The sequence below is a fragment of the Pongo abelii genome, chromosome 2 (assembly GCF_028885655.2).
Source record: "Pongo abelii isolate AG06213 chromosome 2, NHGRI_mPonAbe1-v2.0_pri, whole genome shotgun sequence".
Lineage (NCBI taxonomy): Eukaryota > Metazoa > Chordata > Mammalia > Primates > Hominidae > Pongo > Pongo abelii.
In genome coordinates this window covers 100,496,793-100,513,603 of record NC_085928.1, presented here as the reverse complement: position 1 = coordinate 100,513,603, position 16,811 = coordinate 100,496,793, and the positions used below count along the sequence as shown (strand labels likewise).

General features: G+C 49.8%; 1 protein-coding gene across 7 annotated transcripts in view; it reads right to left on the bottom strand.

The window, feature by feature from the left end:
• CHDH (choline dehydrogenase) overlaps positions 1–16,746 on the bottom strand; it is a 29,586-nt gene extending 12,840 nt beyond the window's left edge. Inside the window, exons 1-4 of one of the 7 annotated variants that reach the window (XM_054552059.2) lie at positions 16,410–16,654; positions 12,710–12,825; positions 11,753–11,823; positions 11,217–11,332 (exon numbers count right to left, since the gene is read on the bottom strand). The gene's annotated coding sequence lies outside the window, so the exon portion shown is untranslated. Of the gene's footprint in view, positions 1–11,216; positions 11,338–11,752; positions 11,824–12,709; positions 12,826–16,148 lie in introns of all 7 variants that reach the window. The other 6 variants (XM_063722069.1, XM_054552058.2, XM_054552060.2 and 3 more) reach the window with 6 other exon arrangements.
• Positions 16,747–16,811: the final 65 nt, after the last annotated feature.

Here is a 16,811-nt window from a genome sequence, read left to right as displayed (position 1 = left end):
ATTACATCCTGAAAAAGGCAAAACTATGGAGACAGTAAAACGATCAGTGCTTACCAGGAGTTGGGAGAGGGATAAACAGGCAGACCACAGAGGATTTTTAGGGTGGGAAACTACTCTGTTTTCTGTACAGTGGTGGATACAGGTCATTTTTGTCCAAACCTATAGAATGTGCAATAGCAAGAGTGAACCGTAATGTAAACTATGGGCTTTAGGTGATAATGATGTGCTAATATAGGTTTATTATTTGTAATAAAGGTACCATTTTAGTGCGAGGATGTTGTTAATCGGAGGATTATGCATGTGCAGGGGCAAAGGTTATATGGGAAATCTCTTCACCCTCCTCTCAATTTTGCTGTGAGCCTGAAACTGCCTTTTAAAAAAGTATTTTAAAACTATAATAGAGCCTGACTCCATTTTTGATGTTTGACTACTGGCAGCTTTCAAGCTCCATCCCTCCCTCTTCACCTCTTGCCCCACACCTGGGCAAGTGAATAAAAAAGCCCTGGCATTCCTGCCTGGAGTACCAACGGGGAGGTTCAAGTCATGCAAATCCAATTCACGTGTGGGATTCTCACCTTGACTCCACTCCCTAACTATAATAATAACCAGGAACACTCGCCCCTTCCTTCACAGACAAGCCTGGGCGCTTGCCCTGCTAGCCCTATAAAGCTCCATTATGTGAGCAATAAACCTTATGGTAGCCACTTGGTGTGTGTGTGATGTCATTAGTCTCAACATTCAAACCAACTTTGGGTGGTGGGGGGTTGATCCCATCCTCCATGGGCAACCACAAGACAAAACAATAACACAAGAGCACCAGGAAACATGACATACTTAGTAATAAACTTAAAATATATACAGGACCTATATACTGAAAACTACATAACATTGACAGAAGTTAAAGATGACCTAAATAAATATTACGAATAGGAAGACCCAATATTGTTATGATGTCAGTTTTCCCCAAATTGATTTATAGATTCGATGCAATGCCAATCCCAGCAGGCTTTTTTTTTTTTGGTGGAAATTGAAATGCTGATTTCAAAATGTATATGCAAATACAAAGGACATAGAAAAAGTTATAGTTCAGTTGGTCATACAAAGAAACCCCAGACAGCAGTGAAAATGAAGGAAACATAGCACCTCACATCAACATGGATGAATCCTAAAAATATATTCAGCACACAGAATATTATAGGAGGCTGTGGCCTAAATGAGATTATGTGTGTGTGTGTGTATATATATATCTTCACATATATTTGTATATATGTGAAGTTTTAAAACATGCAATTCATATATGCACCAAATATCAGGGCCCCAAAATGAAGCAAACAGTGACAGATTTGAAGGGAGAAATAAACAGTCCTATGACAATAACTGGAGACTTCAATACTCAGATTTCAATAATGGACAGAAGCCAGTCAGAAGATCAGTAAGGAAACAGAGGATTTGAATAACACTATAAACCAGTTGGAGACCTAACAGATATATACAAAACATGTCACTACAACAAGAGAATACACACTTTTTCCAAGTGCACATGGAACATTCTCCAGGAGAGACCATATGTTAGGCAACAAAACAAATCTTAATACATCTTAAAAGACTGAAATCAGGGAGGAGAAGAGCAAGATGGCAAATCTCTATTTGCTCCATCAGTCGTCCCGCTCACCCCCCACCCCCACAGGAACACCAAGTTTGACGACTATCTGCACAAAGGGAGCAACTTCATAGAAACCAAAAATCAGGCACCAGCTTGGCCACAGTGGAGGAGAGCACCAAGAGGGCTCTTGGGTTCCCTGATGCCAGGCCTTGGCTCTTAAGTGGCCTTTCCGGACCAACCCTGGGCCAGAGGGGAGCCCACTGCCCTGAAGGGTGAGTCTCAGGCCTGGCAGCATTCATCACAAGCTGACTGAAGAGCCCTTGGGCCTCAAGTGAATGCTAGTGGTATCCTGGCAGTCCTCCCTGTGGGCCTGTGGTGGTCGCCATGGTGTGAGGCTCCTCTGCCTGTGGAAAGGAAAGGCAAAGTGGGAAGGACTGTGTCACATGGTGTGAGTGCCAGCTCAGCTGCAGCAGAATAGAACACGAGGTAGCTTTCTAATGTTTTTGACTCCAGTACCTGGCTCCCGGAAAGCATCTCTATCTGCCCGGGGCCTGAGGAAACTTGCCGCCCCAAAGGGAAGGCCACAAGCCTGGCTGGCTTCACCGCTGGCTAACTGTAGAGCCCTGGGGCCTTGTGTGAATACAGGCAGTAGCCACGTAGTGGTTACAGCAGGCCTTGGGCAAGACCCAGTCCTGTGCTGACTTCAGGTCTGACCCAGCACAGTCCCAGTGGTGGTGGCCACAGGGGTGCTTGTGTCACCCTACCTGTAGATAAGTTATATTTCATCAAAATCAAACACTTTACTGCATCAAAGGACACTCTCAAGAATGAAATGACAATCCATAGGAGAAAATATTTGCAAACCATGTATCTGATAAGAGGTTAATATCTAGAATGTGTTTAAAACTATAACTCAACAACAAACAACTCAAATAGAAAATGGCCAAAGGACTTGAATAGACATTTCTCTAAGAAAGAAACACAAATGGCCAATAAACACATGAAAAGATGCTCAACATCACTAATCATTATGAAACTATAAATCAAAATCACAGTGAATTACCACTTCACACCCATCAGGATGGCTATAATAAAGGTTGCAGTGAGCCGAGATGGCACCACTGCACTCCAGTCTGGCAACAGAGCCAGACTCCATCTCAAAAAAAATAAAAAGAAAGAAAGAAAAGTAACAAGTGTTAATAAGGATATGGAGAAATGGGAACCTTTGCACATTGCTGGTAGGAATGTAAAATGTTGCAAATTCTGCAGAAGACAGGTTAGCAGTTCCTCAAAAAGCTAAACACAGACCATGTGATTCAGTAATTCCACTCCTAGGTATATACTCCAAAAACCCAAAAGCAGAAACTTGAACAGATATTCTTACACCAATGTTTACAGCATCATTATTCACAACAGCAAAAAGGTGGCAACAACTCAAATGTCTATCAACAGGTGAGTAGGGCCGGGCACAGTGGCTCACGCCTGTAATCCCAGCACTTTGGGAGGCCAAGGTGGGCGGATCATGAGGTCAGGAGATTTAGACCATCCTGGATAACATGGTGAAACCCCGTCTCTACTAAAAAATACAAAAAAATTAGCCAGGCATGGTGGCGGGTGCCTATAATCCCAGCTACTCGGGAGGCTGAGGCAGGAGAATGGTGTGAACCCAGGAGGCGGAGCTTGCAGTGAGCCAAGATCGCGCCACTGCACTCCAGCCTGGGCGACAGAGCGAGACTCCACTCAAAAAAATAATAATAATAAAACCAAAAAAACAGATGAGTAGATAAAATGTGGTATATACATATAATGGTATATTATTCAGCCTTAGAAAGGAATGAAATTCTGGCACATGCTACAACTTGGCTGGACCTTGAAAGCATTATGCTAAGTGAAATAAGCCAGACACCAAAGGACAAATATTGCATGATTCGATGGAACAGGCAAATCCATAGAAACAGAAAATAGATTAGAGGTTACTAGGAGATGAGGGGAAGGGAAACAAGGAGTTATTGTTTGGGGAAACAGAGCTCCTGTTTGAGGTGATGCAAAAAAAATTGGAAAACGGATAGTGATGATGGGTGTACAACATTGTGAATATACTTAATGCCACTGAATTATGCTTAAAATGATTAAATCACCAACAAAATCCTACATGCAATTGAATTCTGGATCTTAAGTAAATCAAACCTATGAAGGGGAAAGGTATAAAGAAACTTGAGGATAGTAGTAACCTCTAAGCAGGGAGGCATTCCTGGGGGTTTTCATTTGCACCAATCACATTTTATTTCTTGATCTAGATGACAGGCACATGTGTGTTTGTTGTTGTGTAGTTTTACTGAAGGTCTGCAGTAAATGACAATAATTAAAATCGACAAGATCAAGAGGCAACACAGGAGCTTCGCCAGGGGGCAGCAAGCCTACCCTGCAGGAGTGAAGACAGACGCCTTCTTCCTGAGGTGGCGGCAGGTCATTTACTCTTCTGGGTCCCAACCATTTGAAAACTGCACTCCGTATGACAACTCTGCTCCAACACCTCCCCTTGACACTCCCACCCTCCCCACCCGAGGGAGGGGCCTGCTACCCAAAGGGAACTCCTTGAGGACAGGGACTCCTAAGCTGCTAGCGTAGTGCCCTCTCAGGCCCGCAGGCTGGGTGGGTGGGCAGATTGACTGGTGTGAGGCAGGAGTTCCAGGGAAGCAGCCCCTTCCACTTCCCTGCGCTGCCTGGGCAGGGAAGGAGCTGCCTGGCATTGGCAGGATGGAAGGTGGGCAGGAATGGGAGCAGCGAAAGACAAGATAGCATGCGTGTTCATTTCCCTGTGTTGGGGTCGGAGTCCTCACTGCCATGGGTGGGGTCTGAAGTTGGTGAGGTAGCATCCAAGGTTTCCCTTTTGACTCTGGGTGCCTGCACCCCCAGCCCACTCTGTTTCCTGAAACCAACCATGTCCAGGCCCAGTCTAGTGCCTGGACCAGAAGAAGAAGATGTGGCTTTGCCAACTGCCATGCACGAGGAAGAAGAGACTTTTGCCTGCTCTACCTTCCAGTCAAGAGGAAAAGACTCATGTGACATGAGTCGTCCTGCGGCACTGGGCAGCCCCACCAAGCCACACCTTCTATCTGGCCGGCTGGCCTTGGTGCTGGACACCTGGTCCCTGTAGCACCACTGTGTGGGAGGCAAGGCTTTGGTCAACTCAAAACCCCCACCCCCAATGCCAGTGATAGCCACAGTGGGTGGATCAAGCAGAGAGATGAGTAACAAACACGGGGACCACCACGTCCTACTAGTTATGGCTGATGGCTTTCATTGCCATAGCCCTTTGTAGCATCAGCTAACAATTCTCATTTCAAATTCTCAAATCAGTAGTCAAAAATTGGCCAGGTCCAGTGGCTCAGGCCTGTAATCCCAGCACTTTGGGAGGCCAAGGCAGGTGGATCGCTTGAGGTCAGAAGTCCAAAACCCCTGGCCAACATGGTGAACCCTGTCTTTACTAAAAATACAAAAAAATTAGCCAGGCATGGTGGTAGGCACCTGTAATCCCAGCTACTCTGGAGGCTGAGGCAGGAGAATCTCTTGAACCCAGGAGGCAGAGGTTACAGTGAGCCCAGATTGCACCACTCTGCACTCCAGCCTAGGGGACAGAGCGAGACTCTTTCCAAAAAAAAAAAAAAAAAAAAAAAAAGGAGCCAAAGATTGCTATTGAAAAGTTTGCTAAATTTTGTGGTCAGAAAATGGATGGCTTTATATGACAAGACAGATTTCCATGTAATTTTGAGCATGTGGCCAATTGCACAACACATTTTATAACTTTGGTGGAGTGAAGTTTCAAAAGGATCATGCCCAGAAGAAAATGCTTACACACCATTCCAGGAGTACCTGTACTTGCAACACGCCTGCCTGCGGAGTCGCACAGCTAGAGTACTGAGGAAGCTTCCTGAAAGGGCCCTTCACACAGGCCTCCCAGCAGCACTTTCTTCCTCACCACATCTTGGTGTGCACACATTTTCTTTCCAGCTCTTGGCCAGTGCAGTGTACTGTGCCCTGTAGGATCAGATCCTTTGGCCATTACAGTCCTAGCTTTCACTGGTCACCCAAGAGGAGAAGACAGAACTCTGGAGAGAGGCCGAGCCATACCAGCCTAGGCCTGCATGCAAAATGATGCCTCAAACTTGCTCAGCCTTTGAGGAGCTCAGGCTGGACAAGGCCAATGATAAATAATGATTCCACTTTGGGGACAACCTGGGAGCATGTCAACATTTCCAGAAAAACAGATCCAATTTAAAGGTATAGCCCTTTGTCTCAGCAATCCTGCTTATAGGAATTTAATCAAGAGAGAGCTCTGCACAACCATAGAAAAACAAGCACAAGGGGCCTGTCCCTGTGTTGTTTACAGTGGCAAAGAATTATAAACAACCTAACACTCCCCTAATAGAGGACTGCCCATTAAAAAGTGAGTCCATCCACACGAAACGACCCTGTTAACACATTTAAAAAGTGGCCACCATAGCCCATTGTGGACAAGGCTCAGGTAGGGCTAGCACAAAGCTCAGCTACTCATGAGCTTCAAAGCCCAGAAAGTTACTTTACAGCCCTGAGCCTTGGCACCCTGAAGTCACCACTGCCCCAGGCTTGCACTTGACCTTCACACCTGTCACTGTGCCCACGGGCCAGGCTGATGACAACAGTCTTTTGGGGAAACTGCAAAACATGTGGTAAGGGCCATGGCCTGTGCCCACCTGGGGGTCATTTGCCAAAGGAGGATTCGGGGCAGGTCAACTGCTTTTTTCCATCTGGCCTTCTAGTACTGGCTTTGACCTGCAATCTCTGTGAGACCTCGAACAAGATTCCCTACATGCTAGGCTGGGCTTTGTGTGGGTAAGAACACACTGCTCTGTGGCTGCCTTTATCTGATCATACAGCTCCATTAAACCATGGACCAAACTGAGTTATATTAAGAGAAGCAGCTACCCCTGCTGAGCACGTCACATGGGTTATCACATTTAAGTCCCCAAAGATGCTGGGTGGGGTGGAGGGTCTTCATCAACACTCTGTCACCATCAGCTCCATGTCATGGAAAGGGAAACGAGCCTGAAGAGGTCGAGCCCCTGCCCCATGTCAAGCCAAAGGCTGGGACCCCCTCCACCACAGGCCCAACCAACAAATCCACATTACAGGAGCCAAAAGGTCATAGTCAGCACGCGAAAGGGTGCAAGACACCAAGTTCCCATGCCAGGGGTCTCAAGCCAAGAAGGCTTGGCTGCTTTCCTACAGCCCAGCAGAGCCTCCCAGGAGCACAACCGTCTGAATACCCAGCCCTGTGGCGGGCTGAGGGGAGTGCAGTGCAGTGGCCCAGGGTGGGAAGGATCCCAGTTTGAGAATGAGACCTGGCTGGGCCCAGAGGCGGTGGTGGTCCAGGGAGTAACCCTGGGCAGCTGCTCCTCCTCCCACAGGAATCTCATGCCTCCCCCAACCCAGGCCTCCATCTCCCTAAGACAGTGGGACAAGCTTCCTCATGGCCCCCCAGGCCCTCCTGTCCTAAGCCCGACCAGGCCAGGCCCCTGCCTCTGTAGCCATCATCCCACTGTGAGCATCACTTCCTGGGATCCAGGTGCAGGGTTCACCTTCCCTTCCTCCCCAGGGCCTTTGCACATGCTGTTCTCTCCTCCAGGTACAGGTCCTAACCTCCTTTCACCTACTCACTCCTCACCTTCCCTCAGGCATGGATTGCCCTCCTCACCACTGACCACATCCATCCTGGGACTTCTCTGTGCACTTACTGGGACCTTAACAGGCTAATAGTGAGATGAGCTGTGGAAGGCCCACATCCCTGGCTGAGGGCTCCATGCCCTTGCCTCCCACCGTGTGCTGAGCTTGGCCTGAGGCTGGTGCTGCGTCATGCTGGCCAAGGGGACACATGCAGGGGATGAGGTTGCACGTGGCCTAGAGCAAACCCAACCTGGGCAGTCTGAGATGTGGATGCTGAGCTCATACACCTGTGCCAGGACCAACAGAAGGCACCCCCTGGGAATGTTCTGGATCCAGACCTGGTGATGGTTACCCAGGCATACACACAGATCAAAACCAACACGATGGACACTTCGTATGTCTGTTGTACCTCAATTAAAAAGTTTAAAACAATTTTTTGAAAGCATTTTCTGGGCTGAGGCAGGATTGCTTGATGCAATTGAGGAGTTGAAGACCAGCCTGGGCAACATAGCAAGACCCAGAAATTTTTTCTTAAAAAAAACTTGTTTTTTAATTAGCCAGGCACAGTGGTGTGTACCTATAGTCCTAGCTACTCAGGAGGCTGAGGCAGGAGAATCACTTGAGCCCAGGAGTTCAAGGCTGCAGTGAGCTAGCACTGTTCCACTGCACTCCAGCATGGGCAACAGAGCAAGACCCTGTCTCTATAAGAAAAAAAAAAGGGCATTTTCTTCAGTGTCAAGTTTCTCTTCCCAGGAATCTCATCTCCCACATATCGATATACAATTAACTGAATTGGAAACTGCTACCTGGGAGATGATTCTGGACAGTGTGGACGAGGCCACACCACTTGGCCCCTTGTGCCCTGGCTGCTCAGGCATAGCCCACCTACCCTCTGGATCCTCCTGGTGAAGAGGGGCAGATGGGGCTGGGCTGAGGCTACAGGCTGCCAAAAAAACCCGAGGTGGAGCCCTGAAGTCTGACATTGCATCAGAGCTCTGCCAGGCCTCACGTTGTGACCCAGGGCAGGGGTTTCCTGTTGGTAAGGCATGGGTGCTGGCCTCTGCGGGCACCTCCGATGCCTGTGGCTCCTCCGAAGTGAGTCTGCCCTCCTGCCTCCCCTCTGCTGCCCCACAGTGGGTGCTTCCTCAGCCTGGGAACCTTGTGCTCCACATTCCAGGCCTCTGCCCTCTGCACACACCCCTCCACTCTCTAGCTGCTTCACCACTTTCTAAAACCTTCACAGTGGTCTATACCAAAAGCAGAGTGTATGTAAGGTGGGAGGCTGGGCGCAGTGGCTCACACCTGTAATCCCAGCACTTTGGGAGGCTGAGGTGGGCAGATCACCTAAGGTCAGGAGTTCAAGACCAGCCTGGCCAACATGGCAAAACCTCATCTCTACTAAAAATACAAAAATTAGCCGGGCGTGGTGGCACATGGCTTGTAGTCCCAGCTACTCGAGGCTTAGGCAAAAGAATCGCTTGAACCTGGGAGGCAGAGGTTGCCATGAGCCAAGATCATATCACTGCACTCCAATCTGGGCGACAGAGTGAGACTCTGTCTCAAAAAAAAAAAAAAAAGAGAATGTAAGATTGTAAACCTGGAGTTCTAACACCCAGGCAAGGGTGGGGGGGCCCAGGCCGCTCAACCTCCAGGGATGGCTCCTCAGGGTCACCTACTGTTTCTTTTCCCTTGCAGGCGTGTCTGTGGATCCAGTCTGTGCAGGTGCTGCGGGCGCCCAGCCATGGGTAGGAGGCAGGGTACAACAGAGGTTGCTGCTGGGGAGACCCGAATCCCTTAGGGGCCCCTCCCAGAGTCAAGCACCTGATAGACTAGGGGATGGGGGATACAGTGCCTCAGGCTGGCCCCTGAGGAAGACTGGCCACTCCGCTCCAGATGTGAACTCCCTGCACTCCGGGCTGCACTGTGCCTGGGTGAGTGGGATCTGCAGCACAGAGGGCCTCGGGTGAAAGTGGGGAGATAGGTGTGGGTAACCCGGAGCACAGCCAGAGGCAGACCGAGGGGATAGAAGGTGCTGGTGTCCCAGCTCTTATGCAGTCACATAGCAGCAAGAGAAAGACAACCGCTGTTCCCTCTCCAGGGGAGATGAAGGCTTTCCTCATGGGCAGGCTTCAGAGGCCAGGGGTTACCAAGCTCCCACCTGGCAGAGCCCAACCACGGAGCTGCTCTTCCTACCATGTGCATTCACTTACAGACAGCAGTGGGGGAGAGCTGGAAGCTCCCAGAGCCAGGTACGCAGCAGGCACTCAATAAACGCTTGTCATGCGACTGGTATATAAAAAGGCACTATCCGGGGAGGAAAAGCAGACACAGAAGCGGAGGCCTAGGGGGTAGTAGCTTCTCTCATAAGGATGAGGCTGGCGCTGCAGAATCCGCCCACTTTTGTCCACCCCTTGGACACCACCTGGATCAGGCCCCATCATCTCCACTGGGACCCTCCTCACAACGTACTAGCAGTGTCCCTGCTACTAGTGCTGCCTCCTCAGGCTACCCCAGAACCAACTCTCCACAGAGCAGCCAGGGTGATGTCAGAAAAAGGGGGAGCCCGGACCAGCAGAAGGAGAAAAAGATATGGGCGAGGGTCAGCTGGGAACTCACCAAGGTGACTTCACACACATGAGGCAATTAAAAGACCGACTTCTCTATATAGCCCAGGCAGGGGTCTGAATGGGAGAATGCAATACCACCTACAAAACATCCTTGCCCAAAAGTTCAAACCTGAATCTGATCACACTTCTAGATCAATCCACCGACTCACAGGAAACGCAAAGGTCAGAGCAACTTGCAAAGGTCCATCATCAGCAGAATCCAAGTGCAGGGAAATCCCACACAGTTCTTCAACAATAAATCCAAATATAGAATGGGTAAATGAGAGAGAGATGAGAGAGAGGAAGGGAAGCCTACAGGCTGTGAGAGGAGCAAGATCCAACCATGAGAATGTGCTGTTCTTCACTGGACCCTGGTCATTTGAACACTGAGTACGTATGTGAGAATGTCAAGATATCATTATTTGTCAGACATGACTATGATTCTGTGGTTATGTTGTTTAAACTCACCCTTTCAGGAACCTTTGTACATTGTTTGTGGGAATGCAAATTAGTACAACCACTATGGAAAACAATATGGAGATGCCTCAAAACACTAAAAATAGAAATATCATATAATCCAACAATCCCACTACTGGGCTGGGTATATAGAAGAAAGGAAGTCAATATATCAAAGAGATATCTGCACACTCATGCTTACTGCAGCACTATTCCCAATAGCCAAGACATGGAATCAACCTAAGTACCCATTAATGGACAAATAGATTTTTTAAAAATGTGATCCATATATACAATGGAGTACTATTCAACCATCAAAAAGAATGAGTTCCTGTCATTTGCAGCAACACGGATGGAACTGGAGGTTGTTAAGTGAAATAAGCCAAGCACAGAAAGTCAAAAATCACATTCTCACTCATTGAGGGGGAGCTAAAAAAGTGGATCTCAGGAAGATAAGGAGTAGATGGGTAGTTATCAGAGTTCAGGAAGGGAAGGGAGGATGGGGGGTTAAAGATAGACAGTTAGATAGAAGAAATATCTAATATACAGTTAGATAGAAGAAATGAGATCTAGTATTTGACAGGTCAGTATGGTGACTGTAATTAACAATCTGTTGTACATTGCAAAATAACTAGAAGAGAATAATTCACCTATTTCTAACTATTTCTAAAGATAAATATTTAAGGGTGGGTGTGGTGGCTCACACCTGTAATCTCAGCACCTTGGGAGGCAGAGGTGGAGGTGGGAGGACTGCTTGAGGCCAGGAGTTCAAGACCAGCTTGGGCAACATTGTGAAACCCCATGTCTACAAAAAAAGTTTTTTATTAGCTGGACATGGTGGCACACACCTGTAGTCCCAGGTCCTTAGAAGGCTGAGGTGGGAGGATTGCTTGAGCCCAGGAGTTCAAGGTTACATGAGCTATGATCTTGCCACTGTACTCCAGCCTGGACGACAGAGAAAGACCTTGCCTCAAAAAAAAAAAAAAAAAAAAAAAAGTTATCTAGGATTTGGCTTACAGTCACCACAGGGATTAGGGGGACATACAAAACAGGACCCCCACGAGGTGATGCTAACAAAGTTATGTGATGAGAACATAAAATTCCCGTCTCCATCATCTCTTCTGGCTAATTTTATACAGGTTTCAAATCTTCCATGATAAAAAGGATTTTTGTAGTTGTTTGTTTGAAATCTCAGATCCCACTAGAGGAGTGAGGGAAAGCAGAAAGGTGGGAACATCTCTGTGGCACAGGGCCTGGCCAATGGCGAGAGATTTCCAACGATTCCCCAGAAATTTGGGGTGTTCTGCAAATGCTCATTGCCAGCTACCTTTTTCAAGTAAACTTTCAACCCGTCTTTTTGAAATCTCAGTTAAAAAATACCCACCTCACATCCAGAAGTGACAGGATACGGTGCACTCTGTGACCGGGGCTGGCCTACACACTCTTTGTGATTGTCTGAGAGAGATAAGCACAGAATCAAAAGTCAGAGGATAGAAACTTTTACAGTTTTATCATTTGACACAGCAACCTATGTCTGTTGAGTCTAATAAGCAGATAATGTGCTTATCTTTTTATATATCTTCAATTTTATTATAACAATTTTCATCATATTTTAAAATTGGCCCATGAAAGATTAAAATTTTAAAAACAATCATCTAGTCTTTCACCATGGAGAGCTTCAGAAGCACTGTTATGGACCAGACATGGATCCCCTGGAGACCCCAAATCCGTCAGCTTAGGAGGTTGGCCAGAGATGCCAGGACAAATCTTCCCCTCCCACCGTCTGCTGTGCCGACTCCAGTACTTCCTATAAACACATCACAGGCGCTGCAAAGCCTGTTTGATTTTCTGTGCTCTTTGGCACACTTCCACATCAGTACAAGCAGAGTCACTTCCAGCAGACACCTCTGTCACCCAGGCTGGAGTGCAGTGGCAGGTTCACAGCTCACTGCAAGGTCCAGGTTGTGTGCTGGGTGCCCCTGCTGGTCAAAGCACCTTGGCCCGCCAAGGTTGGCCAGCCAAGGTTAGCCAGCCAATTTTCACATGCATGCCCACTGCTGTTTCCTCTTCAAACTTCTGAGTGGGTTTAACTGCAGAGGGTCCTAAGATTGCAAGGCGAGTGTTTGAAAAACTGACTGCTTCTTTGTATCAACTGGAAATCACTCTATCACTAAAGTACTGAAATTAATCAGGAGCTGGGGCTAGTGTAACACATCAACCTGCACCCATGGCCCTAGGTTTCTGGTGTGCTCCTGAAAATGGTATCACTGTTCTATGATACACACACACACACACACACACACACACAAATCACAAATATAAAGTTATAAAATAAACTCACAGGCTGGGCGCAGTGGCTCACGCCTGTAATCCCAGCACTTTGGGAGGCCAAGGCAGGAGGATTGCTTGAGGCCAGAAGTTCAACATCAGCCTCAGTAACATAGCAAGACCCCATTTCTAAACAATAAAAAAAGAAAGAAAAAATTAGCCAGGCATGGTGGTGTGCACCTGTAGTCCCAGCTACTTGGGAGGGTTGCTTGAGCCCAGTGAGCTGATTGTACCACTGCACTCCAGCCTTGGCAACAGAACAACACTCTGTCTCCAAAAAAAAAAAGGAAAGAAAAGAAAAGCGCAAAGCTAAAACCAAACAACATAGTGATTTTATCAAGTTCACAGCTGACCTGAGTTTCATCCTCCCTCTTCTTACATAGCCTCACTCATCTTGTTTCTTCCTCCATAAAGTGTGAAATGTGATGCTACATCTACGACCCATAATATTATTAATAACATATTCAAGTATCATGGATCAAAAAATATACCACTGATCCTGTTGCATGTGCCCAACATGGGGCCCAACGTAGGGTGACAGGGTGGTCCTCCCTGCAGCCCTGTGAGGCTAACTTCATCACCCCTGTTTACAGATGGAGCTTTGAGAGAACGACAACAGTACCTGTCTCCTCTGCATTCGAGGCTTTCTTTGAGATCCCAGTGTGATAACAACAATGTGAAAATCAATGCAAGTACCCAGGAGACAAGGCACAGGGACCACAGCCATGAACAGAACACATGTATGTGACTTCAAGGGGTTTCTCCTAGGAACCAGGAGGAGTGGGATTAACACTGAGTTAACACCTAGCCTGAGTCTGTGGGCTTTCCTGGGCCAGTCCCTCCTACTAGAGCAGAGAAAATGTGTTTTGTAGCCCTGCTGGGAACAGTGGGGTGCAAGCCCTCAGTGTGGCTTCAGGGTCTTTCCCTCAAAGCAGGCATTAAAATGGATCCTGCCAAGCTTAACCAGCTGGAGCAGAACATGGGGTTGAGGGAGCACCGAGGCCAGAAGTGCTCCCAACAGTTCCTCTCCCAGCTCAGGCTCACCACCAGGGGCCCTGGGAGACAGCCAGTGTGTGCCAGAAACGGCTCACTCTTCACGAGACAATGAATCCACTGTTGACCAGCCAGGGCCTTGATTAATATTTGCAAAAGAACGAAGTGGAAAATTCCACCTGTGTGGGTGGAGGCTGGACCCACGGGACATGTCAACAACCCTGATGGCCTTGTTCTCCCAGGGATGGATCAGGCAAAGAAGCAAAGGTCTGAATAACAATGACAGAATCTGGGGATTACCGTGATTCTTGGGTCCTAGGGAATTTCCCTTTTTTTTTTTTTTTGGTTCTGCCTCTCCTGCCAGACCTAGCAGAATTTATGACTGAAGGGAGAAGGTCAGAAAATGTCCAAAGGTCGCTTCTCTCATAGACTCAAATCACTTCATCACCCCTATCACCACCCCATTTTACAGAAAAGGAAACTGCTCTGAGAAGAGCAGTGACTTGCCAGAGCTTCCAGTTCAAAAAGCCACAAAGTTATCAGGCTTAGGCAGCCAAATAAATTGTGTCCCTTCCAGCAGGCCACCTGGGACCTCTCATGCAGGGCCACTTGAGGCATGGCCTTCTGAGCCGGGGTGAAAACCCCCCGAGGGGACAGGCAGACACACCCTGTTGGCCCACCTCAACCTCCAGTTGTGGCTGCAGGGCCCTTCACACCGTCTCCTCCACTCCACAGCACCAACTACGGAACTGAACCAGGTATCACCCCATTCCTAAGCCCCAGGGGGCCAGGGCAGTGTCATTCTGAACCCAGAACAGCAGGAAAGCCACTTGGCCTGGGTCTTGGGTCTCTGCCTGGCAGCCCCTGCCCGAGTACTCCTCCTTCTTACAGCTCAGCCACCTCCAGACCACCCTCACCTGACACTTCCTCCCCTGGAGAAAGAACCTCAGCCCTTCTCTTTTTACAAAACCCCCTCCCCATCCTCTTGCCAAGGCTACCTGTGACTGCCACCAACCGGCCTCAGTGCCCTTGGTCTCTCTGCCCCATCTGACCCCATGAGCTCCTCCCTCACTATGGGCTTTCCTGCTGCAGCCCCTCTTAGACCTCCCCACCTCCTCAGGCAAGCTCTCCTCCCCAGGGCTCTATCCTCTTCTCCTCTCCTCTCCACTGCCCCCTGAGAAAGTCTGACTCATGAACCCTGTCTCCAGGCCTAACCTCTGCACCCTGGTTGTCTCAAAGCCCGTGTGCCGAACAACACCAAGCTCACAGCAGGGCCTGCCCTGGCACACAGCTGAAAAGCCAGCACAGCCCAGAACCTGGCCCACAGCACAGAATCAGATACTCACGGAATGAACGCATGTTAGTGAATGGCTGCCTGCTCGCTCGTCTCAGAGGGACTAGCCCTCTATTTGCCCTGCAGAGCCATCCAGGTGGCCTTTCTAAAACCAAAAATTGATGACCATTTAAGCCTGTACCAGTGTTCCTCAGCTCCATGGGACAAAGTTCACAATCTTGAGCTTGCAGACGAGGCTGTTTTCATCTGGGCTTCCGCAGCAGGGCGGGTACTTGTGTCCTTGAAAATACTTCTCACTGCACTCATCCTCACTCCAGGAGTACCCATCAGCCAGCACCCATGTGTGGTTCACCTTTGCACCCAGCAGGTATTTGCTGAACATCTAATAAGATGACTTATTAGAGCTGAAAATGTTCTCAGGGGCCACAGGGCCCAAAGCAACTCAGAGAGGTGGAATGAGGGGCTCAGGGTGGCCCAGTCCCAGGCAGGGATGCGGCCACAACCTCAGCTGAGTTCCTTGGTCAGGAACCAGAGCAATTCTCTGAAAATGCTACCTGCAACTCCACACGTATGCATGCCAGAACCCAAACCCCTGGGTGATCCCCAGTCCATGCCAGCCTTAACCAAGATGGCAGGTGGGCCAGGCCTGGCACACAAGTAGGGCCTCAGCTAAAACAGCTGCTTGACTCAGTACAGCCTCTCACCAGCTGACAACACATCCCTAAGTTCCATACCCCTCTCTAGGCCTCCGTCTTCTCATCTGTAGAATGGAGCTAATTCTGCCTACAAGTTTAAATGGCCCTGAGTTGGTCACCACAACCCTGTCGTTTGCAAACCGAGGGGGCTGAAGCAGCAGTTCCAGCCTCTGTGATTCCACTGTTAGCCCAGCTGATCTTTGTGAACTTTCCCCCAAACCACTGTGTCTCAAAGGATGGTCCCTGGGCCACCCACCCACTAATTACGGGGGCGTGGGTGGAGGCTCGTTAAATGCAGATCCCGGGCCTGACCCGGACCTGCCGTCTGGATCTCATTTTAGGCGGCGCTCAGAGATCCCGGGCCAGGGAAACTTGAGAACTGCAGGTCCAAATCGCCACTGCTGACGGCTTCCGCTTTGGGAGCCCCAGGTGCTGCTGTCCGAACTCACTTGGTAGAAACAGACATTTACCAGAAAGCCTGGGGTCGGGCAGCGGGCACTCCTACCGCTCTAACACCTCGTAGCTGAAAGAACTCGCTCCCTCAAAGGAGACAGTGAGCTTCGGCAGTCCGCGTTCCACCCGTTTCGCTTCGCGGGGCGGGGCGATTGTGTAAAGCGGGTCCGGGTCTCGGCGTCCAGCCTGGCCCCAAACCTCCGGCCCCCAGGCCTCTCCGGGCTTCCGGCCGGGCGGCGTTGCTGCGGGGTGGTCGGGGCGCGTCCGCGGCTACTCACCCTGGGCGACTCGGCCGAGGGCCCGACAGTCGGGGTCGGAGCGGGAGGAGCGGGTGGCCGCGGCCCGGCCCCTGCCCCGCGGCACTTTAACCGGCGGCGCCGGCGCCCCGCGCGCTCTCCGCGTCCGGAAAGGGGACGCGGCCGTTCCGACCCGGTCGACCCCGGAGCCGCGAGGCTAGCTGGGCTCTGGCGGGGGCGCGCGAAGCCCGAGGGCGGGTGCAGCGGGGGCACCTGGCTCACTGCACGCACGTGTGCGCGGGGGCCGGCGCGCGCCGTGGCTGCCCGTGCTCCGCCCGCGCTCGGACACGGCCCATCCCTCCGAGCCCTAGCAGGCGAGGGCGCTGCGACCTGCCCCAGCCTGGGAGGGGGCCAGCGGGCCCGCCCTCTGTCCGGGTGGCGGGA